Source organism: Gracilinanus agilis, chromosome 6 (genome assembly GCF_016433145.1).
Source record: "Gracilinanus agilis isolate LMUSP501 chromosome 6, AgileGrace, whole genome shotgun sequence".
NCBI classification, from domain to species: domain Eukaryota; kingdom Metazoa; phylum Chordata; class Mammalia; order Didelphimorphia; family Didelphidae; genus Gracilinanus; species Gracilinanus agilis.
Genome location: NC_058135.1, coordinates 198,014,934 through 198,027,572, shown reverse-complemented (window position 1 = coordinate 198,027,572; position 12,639 = coordinate 198,014,934). Strand labels below are relative to the sequence as shown.

The following is a 12,639-nucleotide window of genomic DNA, read 5'->3' as shown; positions in this document are numbered from 1 at the left end:
ATTGAGTGTCTCTCTGAAATATTTATCATTTGATATTTATTATAGCTATCGTAGTTAGGCTTTATTCTGCTATTATGAAAATTCCAAGGGAGAGATATCATCCTATCCAAACTTTGCATCTTCCCTCTTCCAGTGTTCTGTACAACATATGACCTTATTGGGGACAGTTAGGTGGATCAGTGAATTGACTAGATATGGGAAGTCCTGGGTTCAAATCTGATCACAGATACTTCCTACTCGACCAAGTCACTTGACTGCCATTGACTAGCTCTTACTGCTCCTCTGTGTTTAGACCAATACACAGTATTGATTCTAAGCCAGAAGGTAATGGTTTTAAAAGCCCCAAATGTCTTTATTAACATGTGTTGAATATTTAATGAATTTGTCACATTAAATTTGCATAAATTTTACTTGGTTATCATATAGTAAGGAGGACAGTGAGATAACCTCAGAGCCAGGAAGAAAAAGGGCCAAGTCTTGTCTTTGGAACATACTGGCTATGAAATAATGGATAATTTTTCATAGCTCTAGTGAACACTCTAAGTTTTCCTGCATTAGGAGAGGGAGTTTGATCGCTCAGGAGTTCCCTATATTAAAGAAATCATAGGTCCAGGACCTTTCCCTAACTCTTTCAGTTGTATTACATATTTCTATCCTCTGTATTTAAGTAATAAATGAGAAATAAAAAAAGAACTACAGTCAAAGTCAGCATGTAATCATTTTTATATGAGAGCAACAAACTAAGAATTGTAGGGCAAAGGAAATATTTCTTGAAGTTTGGATGATCGGTAATGGCATTCTGGCAAGTAGAACATTTGAGTTGGGATTTGGAAGACATGCAGACCTTCAATTGACAAGAATAGATGTAGATGGTTCTTGGATTTTAGTCAAGCAAGAGAAACAAAAGTAGGGAAGTGAACAGAGTTTGGGGAAGAGAGGATCCTAAAGAATGGTTAAGGTGAGAGGCTTGTTTGGGGAGTAAGACAAAAAGGCAGGCTTGCCTTAGATCAGAAAGGAATTTGGAAAATAGCTGGTAAATAATTTTGGGCTTTGTTTAGTAGGTAATAAGTATTCATTAGTAGATTTTCATCTTTTTTTGTTTTAGGTTTTTAGTAGTGGTTGAGTAATATGATGAAAACATGGGCATAAAGATTGTTATTTTTATAATATAGCTTGAAAAAATCTGACAATGGAGTCAAGGCTATATAAAGCTACTAGTGTAGAAATTGAGTTTAGAGAGGTTAAGTTACTTAGGGACAGACTTGGTACAAGAATTCAGATCTCTTGAATTTTTATTCAGTGGGCTTTCTATAAATTACCATTCTGTCTTTCATATGACATACTAATTTTGTTAGACTCTGATTTCATCAATCATCAAACACTGATTAGGGACTTACTCATAGCAGATACTGTACTAGGCTCTGGAATCACAAATACAAGGAAGGAAACAATCCCTACTTGCAAGGAGCTTACATTCTAAATGAGGGAGACAACAGAGACATACATAAGTAAATAGAGAGTAAATATAAAAAGAATATATATTTTTAGATTAAGTAAAGGTATTTTGAGAGAGATGGCACAAATAGTATTTAGGAACAAGTAAGGCATCATGAAATATATAGTAGTTGAGTTGGGTCTTTAAGGAATAGAGGGATTTTATGAGGGCTAAAATGAAGAGGGAATGATAGCTATGTCGTTGTTGTTGATGATGATGATGGTGAAGTAGTGATTATAATGGTATTGGTAATAATAATAACAAGGGTGGTTGTGTGTGTGGCAGCAGGTGGTGATGATTGATGATGACAGTGACAATGGGGTGGTGGTGATTAGTTATGATGATTATGGCATAATGATGATAAAGATGATGTTGGAGGTGGTGGTGGTGGTGGTGATGATGATAATGATGACAATGACGACAACAGTCAAGGTGTGGTAGTGGTGGTGATAATGATGGCAATAATGGTGGTGGTGGGGATGATAGTGGTGGTGTTGATAAAATCAACACTGAATTCTGACTCTATCACTCAACTGTAGTTGATCTCTTCACTTACCAATGATCTCTTACTTGCTCAATCTGATTCTGTCTTCATCCTTCTCAATTTACCTGCTAGTTGGTACTTTATGTATGTTTATTGACTGATTTCTGGCCACTCTCTTGTCCTGGGTACTTTCTCTTATCTGGGTTTTCAAGACTCTACTGCCTTCATTCCTCCTATCTAACTGTTCCCTTTCAATCTTTTTTGCTGATTTATAATTCATATGGTATCCCCTAACTCTAGGTGAACTCTAGTACTATGTACTCTGCTCCCTATTACCTACATCTCTCTATCGCTTATTGATTTAATTAACTCCTAAGTGTTTAATTATAATCTCCATGCCAGTGACTACCAGTATCCAATCTCAATCTTGCCCCTGAGTTCAATCTGGCTTTGCTAGTTGCCTGGTAAATATTAAGTTTTTCTAATAGCCCCCCTGTAGGGTTATTTAAATTATTTTCCAGGCCACTACATTATATACTAAGGTAGGGGTTTTCAACATTTTCTTTATGAAGAAAGACTGATTTTCCCCAGAGTTTTATGATTGCAATTGGTGAATGGGATAAGCAATTTATAGATAGGATTAAGGTAATAACAGTATGATCTGACTTGGGTAGTAGGCCAAGCAACATAGTACTTTCATCATCATTAATATGTATTTATTAAGCTCTTGCTGTGTGCTAGGTACTGTGCTAAAGGTTAGAGATACCACAGAATGAGCACTGCCATGGAATCAGAAGATTTAGGTATAGACTCTGTAACCATGGGAAAATTAACTCGTCCTCCTGGGCCTCAGTATCCTAATTTGTAAAATACAAGGACCAGATTAGATTACCTATCAGGTCCCTTCCGGTCCTATATTTATGATCCTATGAAATCAACCACTGAGATGGACCGAAGGAGAACCTATGCCCTTGAGATCTCTTCCCTGATTTTATATATAAAGTCAGAAGTACAATAGGAGATTTCAGTCCCTTTTTTGTATCTCACTGTTTTATTATGTCCACAGATGTAAAAAAGGAATATCTTTTGAAAATCCATCCCAATTTGCCAACTGACAAATAGAAACACCCCACCAAACATGTATAATCAAACAAAACAGCCCTGCCTTCCCCAGCACATTGCATTTTTTCAGGTACCAGTTAAGTGAAAATTTTCTTGAGGGAATATATTGGAACATTTTATTTTGTTTTTCTTTTTAAAGCCGAATTAAAAGGGACAGGGAAGAGAACTGTTTGACATACAACCTGTTTAAATTAACAAGCCAAATTAGCAAAGCAATTGGCTGGAGCAAGGGCCCCCAATTATTTGCCAGCAATTTTTCAACCTAGCTTGTTCTTCATCTAGCCATCCCAGTCAACTTACATAATTAATTGTCATTTCTCCTGTCGCCTCCCTCCCTTCGTTCCTGACCCTGCCTGCCTGGGCCCTACGAAGAGGGGGAGAGAGAGAGTAAAAGGGGTTTTGCTTCAAGGAATTAGGTTCTCTATGCAATAAAAATAAGATAGAAGCATGTTTATTTCTATCCATACATATAGTCATTGAGCAAGCAACTACTTAGTACCTATTATATACTAAAGACAAATGAAAGATTTCCTGACTCAGCGAAGGACAGGTCTTGGTGTTAACTGTTAATGGTGGCATTGTTGATTTTTTGCCTCAATCCATCATGTCCTTTCCTAATAATGAATCTAATGATAGTTCCCATTTATATAATTTTAAAAGTTTATACACTCTTTTTTCACCAACACCTCGAAAAATATTGCAGGTTTTAAAGGTATTATTATTTCTAGTCTATGCAAGAGAGTAAATAGTGCTTAGACAGGATCAAGTAATTTACCCAAACTTATTGGGCTAATAAATGCAAGAGTTGGGCTAGATCCAAGGCTCCTGACCCTAAAAGCAACAATCTTCCTAAGGTAGTATGCTGTCTCCCATACTTTTTGTCTATACCACACAAATATGTCCATCAAACACAAAATAAAAATACAATAGACCATAGATAATGCTAACACGTGGTTTTTCAAGTCAATATAGGATAGCTGAGATGGTTTCTGGCCATTAACTATTTGAGAAATGGGTCTTTTTAGGCTGCATATTGACTTAGAAAAGGATAGATTAACATGATAATATTTTACTGCATTTTAAAATTTATTTTACTGAATAACTTCAATTCTATGTTTTTGCTCCCTGCATTGGATTCCAAGTTTGACATCTCAGTCTACACTGTTCACCTTTACTTACTACCTATGTGACCTTGAGCAAGTTAAACTTCCTTGGTCTTCATCTGTTCATATATAAAATGAGAAAGTTGGACCATATTTCTTCTGAGATAGCTTCTATCTCTAAATCCATGATTCTGTGAAAATCTAAGTTAAAATAAAGTTAAGAATATAGGATCAATAATAAATGGATGCGCCCCCCCCACACACACACTGGTAAAACAAAAAGAAGGGTTAAGAGAGAAAAATAAGGAGCTCCATTTGGAATGACCACCTTGGAGTGCTAGAGCAACTTCCAGGGGGAAAGGGTTCAATTGTATAAGTGCGTCTAGAGCTTAGAAGAAATATCACACTTAGAAATAGATATTTGGGAGCCATTGGCATTGAGAAGGCAATTGATTTGTTCAAGAGCAAATGAGATAAAAAAAAAGATAAAAAAAAGAGCAAATGAGATGACTAAGGGAGAGATGTATGGAGACCTTTGGGAAATTTACATGAGAGGTCCAGGAGGATGAGGACTTGACACAGCAAATAAATAGTTAAAAATGTAAAGTTTATTCTCTGTAGCAAAAGGTGCAAAGAGTATCAAATAGGAAAGTGTAGCAAATAGAACTTAGAGATGAAAAGAGGATAAAGATAAAAACTAAAATATGTCAAGGAAATTTGCAATTAGGAGATTACTGGTAATTTGTAAGAGAGAGTTTTCTGTAGAGCAATGGTAGGGGTGGGAGGTGAAACAGTTGCAAAGGGCAAAGGAGAGAGTGGATAGAAAAGTAATGGCACTGAATGCAGACTTTTTTCAAGAAGAATGGCAAGAGGTAGGAAATAAAGAAGACCATGGATAAGTTAATAAAGTCATTAAGGCTCTACAGAGAGTAACCAGAAGGTCATTAGATGACTATAAAAAATTATGGGTATAATCCGTACCTCTGAGTAAAATACTTTCCTCACTGTATCACAGGTCTATTCCCTCTGAGTCTTATTATCAGCTAACTTGCTATTAACTCTGGGAAGCAATCTGATGCTCTATTCCTTTGCTATGTTTTTAACAAGAAAATGCACACTAGCTTCTCATTTAAAATTTCATATTTGTGTTTGCATTTTAGTGGGAAATTTTGCTTTCTTTTTTTGAAATTTGCAATATTTTTACCCAAAGGAACGAATCTGAGTTATAGTGATGAGAGACTACTGGTAGAAAGAGTTAGGGAGACCCTTCTTTGATCTCCTAAAATCATATCTTACAATTGAATACCTATTGTGCTAGTTCAATTATTTTTTTCCTACAGCGTCATTGGAGAGTATTAATCAATGATCACAATATACCAGATGATAACATAGGCCTGAAATCATACATTATCCTTTTGAGAAAATAAAAGGATCATTTTTAAAAAATGGTTTTCCTCTTGGAAAGTATTAGGAAGAGAAGAAAATCATGGAAATTATACAATAAATCTAGTTATTTAAGAAAATAAAATCATCTTTGTCCAAGTTCATTCAAATATGGTAGCAGCAAGGATTTTTAACTTTCTTGTGTCATGGACTTTTTTGGTCATTGGGGAAGTCAATTGACCCCTCTTCAAAATGTTTGTTGCCTCCCTTTACAATTCAAAGAAGTGCTAAATTTTTGTTAGTGGTTAGTGAAAATGAAGAAGTAATTTTTCCCAATCAAGTAAATGGGTCCTCTGAAATGTGTGCCCCAGGTTGCCAACTCCTACAATAAATATTAGGTTGAGTTTCTATAACTTCTACCAATATAAGTTTGCAGACAAAAAAAGATATTTGATGAAGATTATGAAAAGAAATTTGTATACATGGCACACTACTTTTCCCCTAACATCTCTATAATTTGGAGCCATATGCCTCCGTTTCAAAGGAAGCTGAAGTGTTTTAAGTCTAGGATGTGTATAATTAGAAAAAATCTTGAACCCTTGGACTTCATCTCCCAGAATTCTTTCCTCGTCCCCAAATTCCTTTTCCCTTTTCATTTACGTGCGTCTTTACGTTATTGTTTATATAGTTCTGTAACTCCTTCCTCACTCTTTTTTTTCCACGTACATGGCTGGAAAAGCAGGCTTTTTACTCTAGTTTTTTATTTTAGTTATTATTAATAAATATAATACTGGAACTATTGTATATTAATTTTATTTCTCACAGATGAAAAAGATATATTGGTATATTGGAAAGGGAACCAAAACTGAAATCTGAAGAGACAGGTTGCAACCCTAGCTGTACCACCTACCATTTGTAAAATAGGAATAATATACCTTGCCTTGACATAACTTGGGTGGCGTTCCTGTGGTTTTGTAAAACTTAGAGGGTGCTAAAATCATTGGAGTCATTTTCCTCAGAAAAGAAAACCACTCCAACAATTGTGGAGTTCAGTGTCTAGTTAGCAGGAAGAATGAGTTTAAATGGGAAGCTACTTGATGCTTTGCCACCAGGTGCCACATAATAGATGAGTTTCTTGCCAAAACAAGATCTTGCCAGCCTGATCCTACTAACCCCATAATATAATTTCCTCAGCAGTAACAATATGGAACAGCGCCCAGGCTTGAGCATGCATTTTATGTCATCGGTCCTTAATCATTTTGTCCTATAGGAGGCATAAACCTATCTGCTTAAATGGGCTGCCAAGAATGAAATAATGTATGTAGAAATGCTTTACAATAATGAATGTATATGGGAAATACTGAAAAAAGAGGATGGCTAGGCTATCCACCAGTCCTTTAATAGTTGGGATTTAGACATCAGAAAGCTCAGATATGAGGGGTAAAATCAATCCTTTGAATGTGACTTCCATTATTTCTCAAGATATTAAGCCCAATTGAAGGACTCCTAAGCATTTGCAGAAGCTATTTAAGTATATTAGAGTTCAACATATCTTCTAAATAACTAGTGACTCTGAGGTGATTCTGGGCCACTTTGGTTATGGAAGATGCATGGCTTGACTCCAAAGCTCTTTTCCTTATTTTATCGATTTTCTTTTGAAAACTACTTGCATCTAACTTTGTGATGCTTGACTGCCTAAACGCTTGCAGAAACTATAAGGCACACCTTTGTCCTCATGTCAATTTATACAGAAATGATTCCGTGTCATTCACAAGAATTTTGATGGAGAAAGAAGAGATATTATTGTTTTGTGCCTGCTAAACGTGAGTGGAGACAATTAGGTCACAAATTATAGTAGTTAGAGAATGATGTCATACAGTGGCATTGCCAAGGATAAAGCCAATCATTTGGAGGCAGAGAGTGAGAAGGAGAGACTCATATATCTAAGGATGCTGTAATATTCTGGTCAATGCTTGAGTTCAAGGGAAGTAGCTTGATATTTGGCACTAGATAAGGAGATGAGGTGGTTTGGTTTATACTTCAAATTCAGAGTTGTGCCTCAGATGACCTTCAAGTAAAGTGTTCTTTAAAGACTGAACATAAGTCCATTTTTTCATCTATAAGCTACAAATTGAAGCAAATAGAATTCTATGGTTGAAAAGGACCTTGGAGATTGTCCTATTTATCCAAACTTCTTACTTTAAAGAGGAGGGAAATGAAAATCAGAAAGGGAAATTATTTCGTGAAGGTCACAAAGCTATTCATTAGCAGGACAGGAAACTCATGTCAACTGGCTCCAGATCTTCTGTCCCTTCCATCACTTGTACATCTCATCCAAATTTCTCATTTTACAGATGAAGAAACTAAAGCCTAGAGATAAAGTGATGTAGTCAAGTTCACATAGCTTGCTAGTTAGTTGCAGAAACAAGACCAGAATCCAAGTCTCTTGACCCCTCATCAATACATTTTCCTTTACACAGTATGGTCTCTTTGCCATTAAGAAGAAATTGTGGGGGAAGCTTAGTGGATCAGTGGGCCAGAAGGGAGGTCCTGGGTTCAAATATGACCTCAGAAACTTCCCAGCTGTGCAACTCAGGGCAAGTTATTTAACCCTTATTGCCTAATCTTTGCTGTTTTTCTGCCTTGGAATCAATATACTGATTCTAAGATAGAATATAAGAGTTTTTTTTAAAGAAGATACTGTTTTTATTTGAATGAAATATTAATTCTTCTCTGCTAACTTGTTTCTTTTGGGGCAGCTATGTGGCTTAATGGATAGATTGTTGGACTTGGTGTCAAGATGACTTAAATTTGAATCCTGCCTCACATACTTACGAACTGTGGGAACTTGGGTAAATCACATGATCTTTCTTGGCTTTAGGTTTCTCAACTGTAAAATAGGGATAATAAATGGCACTTACTACCAGAAGAGTATATGTCAAATGAACTGTAAATTTTAAAGTCTTATACAAATATTAGCTATTATTATTATTTTCATCATTATTATTTTAACTGTTATTTTGATGAATTAAGAATTTAAATTTTGGTGAAGAAATAAGAACAATGTAGAAACACATTATATCATAAATTTATTAGGAAACCAATTAGATTCAATCAGATCCAACAAATCAACTTTAAATGTGTTTGTTTTCAGTCATGTCTGACTCTTTATGACCTTCATGTAAGCAAGGTCTTTCTAAAAAGTGTTTTTGTTCTTCTTTTTCTATCATTTTAGTTGTGTTCAACTCATCCTGACCCCTTTAGGATATTCTTGGCAATGATACTGGAATGTTTGCCATTTCTTTCTCCAGCTCATTTTACAGCTGAGGAACTGAGGCAAAGCTAAGTGACTTGTCCAAGGGTCACATAACTATTAAGTCTGAGGCCAGACTTGAACTTGGGAAGTTAGGAAGACTTTAGGTCACTCTATACTGAAACACTTCACTGCCCTAAACCTTGGCTAACTGCCCACTAAGTTCAATGTTAGGTGCCACAAGATGATACAAAGATAAATAAGAGATGGTTCCTAAAGTCTAATCTAATCAAGGGAATGAATAGCATTCACTGTTGAACTGAAGTTCACTGAAGTGGAAGGAAAGAAGGGAAAGGAGGAAAGAAAGGTAAAAGTTAAAGCAAAAGAAGGAAATAATTGAAAGAAAAAGAAGGAAGGAAGGAAAAGGAAAAAGGAAGGAATGAAAGAAAGAAGGAAAAGAAAGGGAGGAAAAGGGAAGACAGAAAGGAAGGTTAGGAGTTAGGAAGAAAGGAAAGAAGAGAGGACTGAGGAAAGAAGGAAACCTTTTATTAAATGATTCCTATGTGCCAGGCATTATGCTAAGCTCATTTGATTCTCACAACTTTATGAAATCCCAAGCTATTATTATCTCCATTTTACAGTTGAAGAAACTGAATCAGACAGAAGTTAAATGACTTGCCTAGAGTTACACACTTAGTGTCTTTCTGACTCCAGTTGTAGTGCTCTATGCACTTCACCCACAGTGAAGTAAAAAGAGAATTTTTGGAGATATATCTATCATATTTCAGACGAAAGCCATCTCTCTTTCCTCAGTGCCCTACTTGCTTCTCAGAATTGATTGTACAACAAAAATATTTATAGCCACGCTCTTTGTGGTAGCAAAAAATTGGAAAATGAGGGGATGCCCTTTAATTGGGGAATGGCTGAACAAATTGTGGTATCTGTTGGTGATGGAATACCATTGTGCTCAAAAATAATGGGGGCAGCTGGGTAGCTCAGTGGAGTGAGAGTCAGGCCTAGAGACAGGAGGTCCTAGGTTCAAACCCGGCCTCAGCCACTGCCCAGCTGTGTGACCATGGGCAAGTCACTTGACCCCCATTGCCCACCCTTACCAATCTTCCTCCTATGAGACAATACACTGAAGTACAAGGGTTTAAAAAAAAATAATGAACTGGAGGAATTCCATGTGATCTGGAAGGACCTCTAGGAACTGATGCAGAGTGAAAGGAGCAGAACCAGGAGACCCTTATATAGAGAGACCAATACACTGTGGCACAATCGAATGTAATGGACTTCTGTACTAGCAGCAATGAAATAATCCAGGATACTTCTGAGGGACTTATGAGAAAGAACACTATGCACATCTAGAGAAAGAACTGTGGAAGTAGAAACACAGAAGAAAAACAACTGCTTGATCACATGGGGGACATGACTGGGGATGTAGACTCTAAGTGATCACCCTAATGCAAATATTAATAATATGGAAACAGGTCTTGATCAATGACACATGTAAAACCTAGTGGAATTACTCATTGGCTATGGGGGTGGGTAGAAGGGAAAGAACATGAATCATGTAACCATGGAAAAATATTCTAAATCAATTGATTAAATAAAATTTTTCAATTAAAAAATAAAAATATAAATTCTAAAAAAATAAATTTAACATGTATCATATTGTTCATATGAAAAAGAATTAATTGTACAAGGAAAATGAGGATTAAGGAAATAAAGGACTTTGGACCTGTGAATAAGGTCACTGGTGTTCCCAGAAAGCAGCTTCAACATGATGTTTTGAAGAGAAGATTACAAGAAGGGCTGAGTGAATGCTGAGAATGAGCTTTATACATATTTGTGAGTAAAAAGCAAGAAAGATGGATTGTAGAGAGTGGTACAACAAAGTCAAAGGTACAATTTAGGAAGATCTAAATGCATTTGTAGGCAAAGTCAGAGGAATGAGTGGAGAGGTAGAGATTAGAGAAACATAAGAGAGGTGATAATTCATGGAGGAAAATTCAGGAATAAGTAAGAATGGAATACAGGCAAAAATGAAGACCTCTTCTTTCCCTGAGATGAGAGGAAGGTATAACAAATGAGTGAAGATAGAGTCTTCAGGTGGGGAAGAGGGAAGTTGAAGGAACTCATGTTGGATACCTTAGTTCAAGGCCAAGGTAAGCTAAGCAGGGTTAGGGCTTGGGCAGAATGGGAAATGTTGAGAATTATCCTTGGGGGGGGGGGGATTTGATAGGGAGTCTGTAAGAGTCGAAGAAACCTATTGTGCAGAGTGGGCTGGGAGCATGTAGACTCGTCCAGCTGCCATAATTGTGCCAGCTCTCAGGGGACTCCTTGGAGTATGAAATTGTTCAGTCTTACGTGACTGTCTAATGAGAGGCAAGCTCTTAAAGTTTTTAAAGATTCTGGTACAAGGTTTTCCCCAAGGAAGGGGAGGGACAGTTTGCAATCTAGGCATAAGTGTGCAAAATGGGGCTTCTGAGGGGAGGTAGCTGTTCTGGAAATACAGATGAGCTGCTCTTATCCCTATGGACCCTAATATTAATGAAGTTTCTGAAAGCACTTGCCCCTGTGGAATAGCTTACCATTGGGACACTCTCCAGTTATATGCATTACATGATAAATTGGGTTATTGCTCTCAGGGAATTAAATACAGTAAATTATCATTTACTAAAACTTATTATTACCTTAGATTACAGAATTTAATTTATATATAAAAGAGGCAACATGGAAAAATGGAGAGAGTGATGTTGTCAGGAAGACCTGAGTTTGAATCTTACCTTTGGTACATACTAGCTTTATGACAGAGGGCAAGTTAGTTAATGCCTCAGCCCTCCACAGATAACTCTAAAGACTATTAATTTCAAAGAAAGTGTCATGCTGGTAGAGAAAGTTTGTCAACTGAAGCTCTACACAGATGAAATCAGGTCCAGCACCATTATCTCCTCCAAATTATATATACTTTACACTGAGTATTTCAGTAGACAATGGGCCGCCCCTCCACTCTCCAGTCTAACACACATTGGCTCCTCCACCCCCAAATTTACTTGTATAGAAATCCAGGAACTTAAGGAGAGAATCACAAGTCTGGGAAGGGAAATACAGTGGAGAATATTAAGATGAATAACAATAACAAAAAAAAACAGTCAAGTGAAGCATGGAAACACAAGTGACAGAGCTGTGGAGTATTTGATGTATCCAGGACTATGGAAGAATGTGTGTGAATTTCTGACCCAGATCGTAAAAGTGGCACTGATCTAGGATCCAGTTATTCCAAAGGGACTTTAGCACTAATTGAGCCCTACATCACTGTTTGCTCATGGAGTGGAGTTGACTCTGAGTTTTCCAAGGACCTATAAGGAGACCAAGCAAGCTCTACAAAGCTAGGAAAGGATTCAAGTGTTGGCATGGTTACCACCTTTACATGTGGTTCATCCAAGGATGGGCCTGAATAAATTCAGAGGGGCTCTTTGGATGCTGACTACAGACTCTTGGTGGGATTGTGCATTGTTCCAGTCATTCTAGGAAGAAATTTGGAACTGTGCCCCTAAAAGTCACTAATCTATGTGAATTCCTTGACCTAGCAATAACACTTATTAGGTCTATATTCCCAATATAAAAAAAAAGAGGAAAAGGACACAGGTTTGCAAAATAAAAATCATAGCAGCTCTTTTAAACTAAGGAGCTGCCCATCTGTTGGGGAATGACTGAGCACATGTATCTAAATGAAAATGGAATATTATTTTGCCACAAATATGACATAGATGATTTCAGAGAAGACAAAGATAAT

The 12,639-nt window shown here is 36.7% G+C and overlaps 1 protein-coding gene across 5 annotated transcripts in view; it reads right to left on the bottom strand.

Annotated features, from left to right (window-relative positions):
* KCNIP4 (potassium voltage-gated channel interacting protein 4) overlaps positions 1-12,639 on the bottom strand; it is a 493,493-nt gene that overhangs the window by 77,851 nt on the left and 403,003 nt on the right. The gene's annotated exons all lie outside the window — the stretch shown is intronic.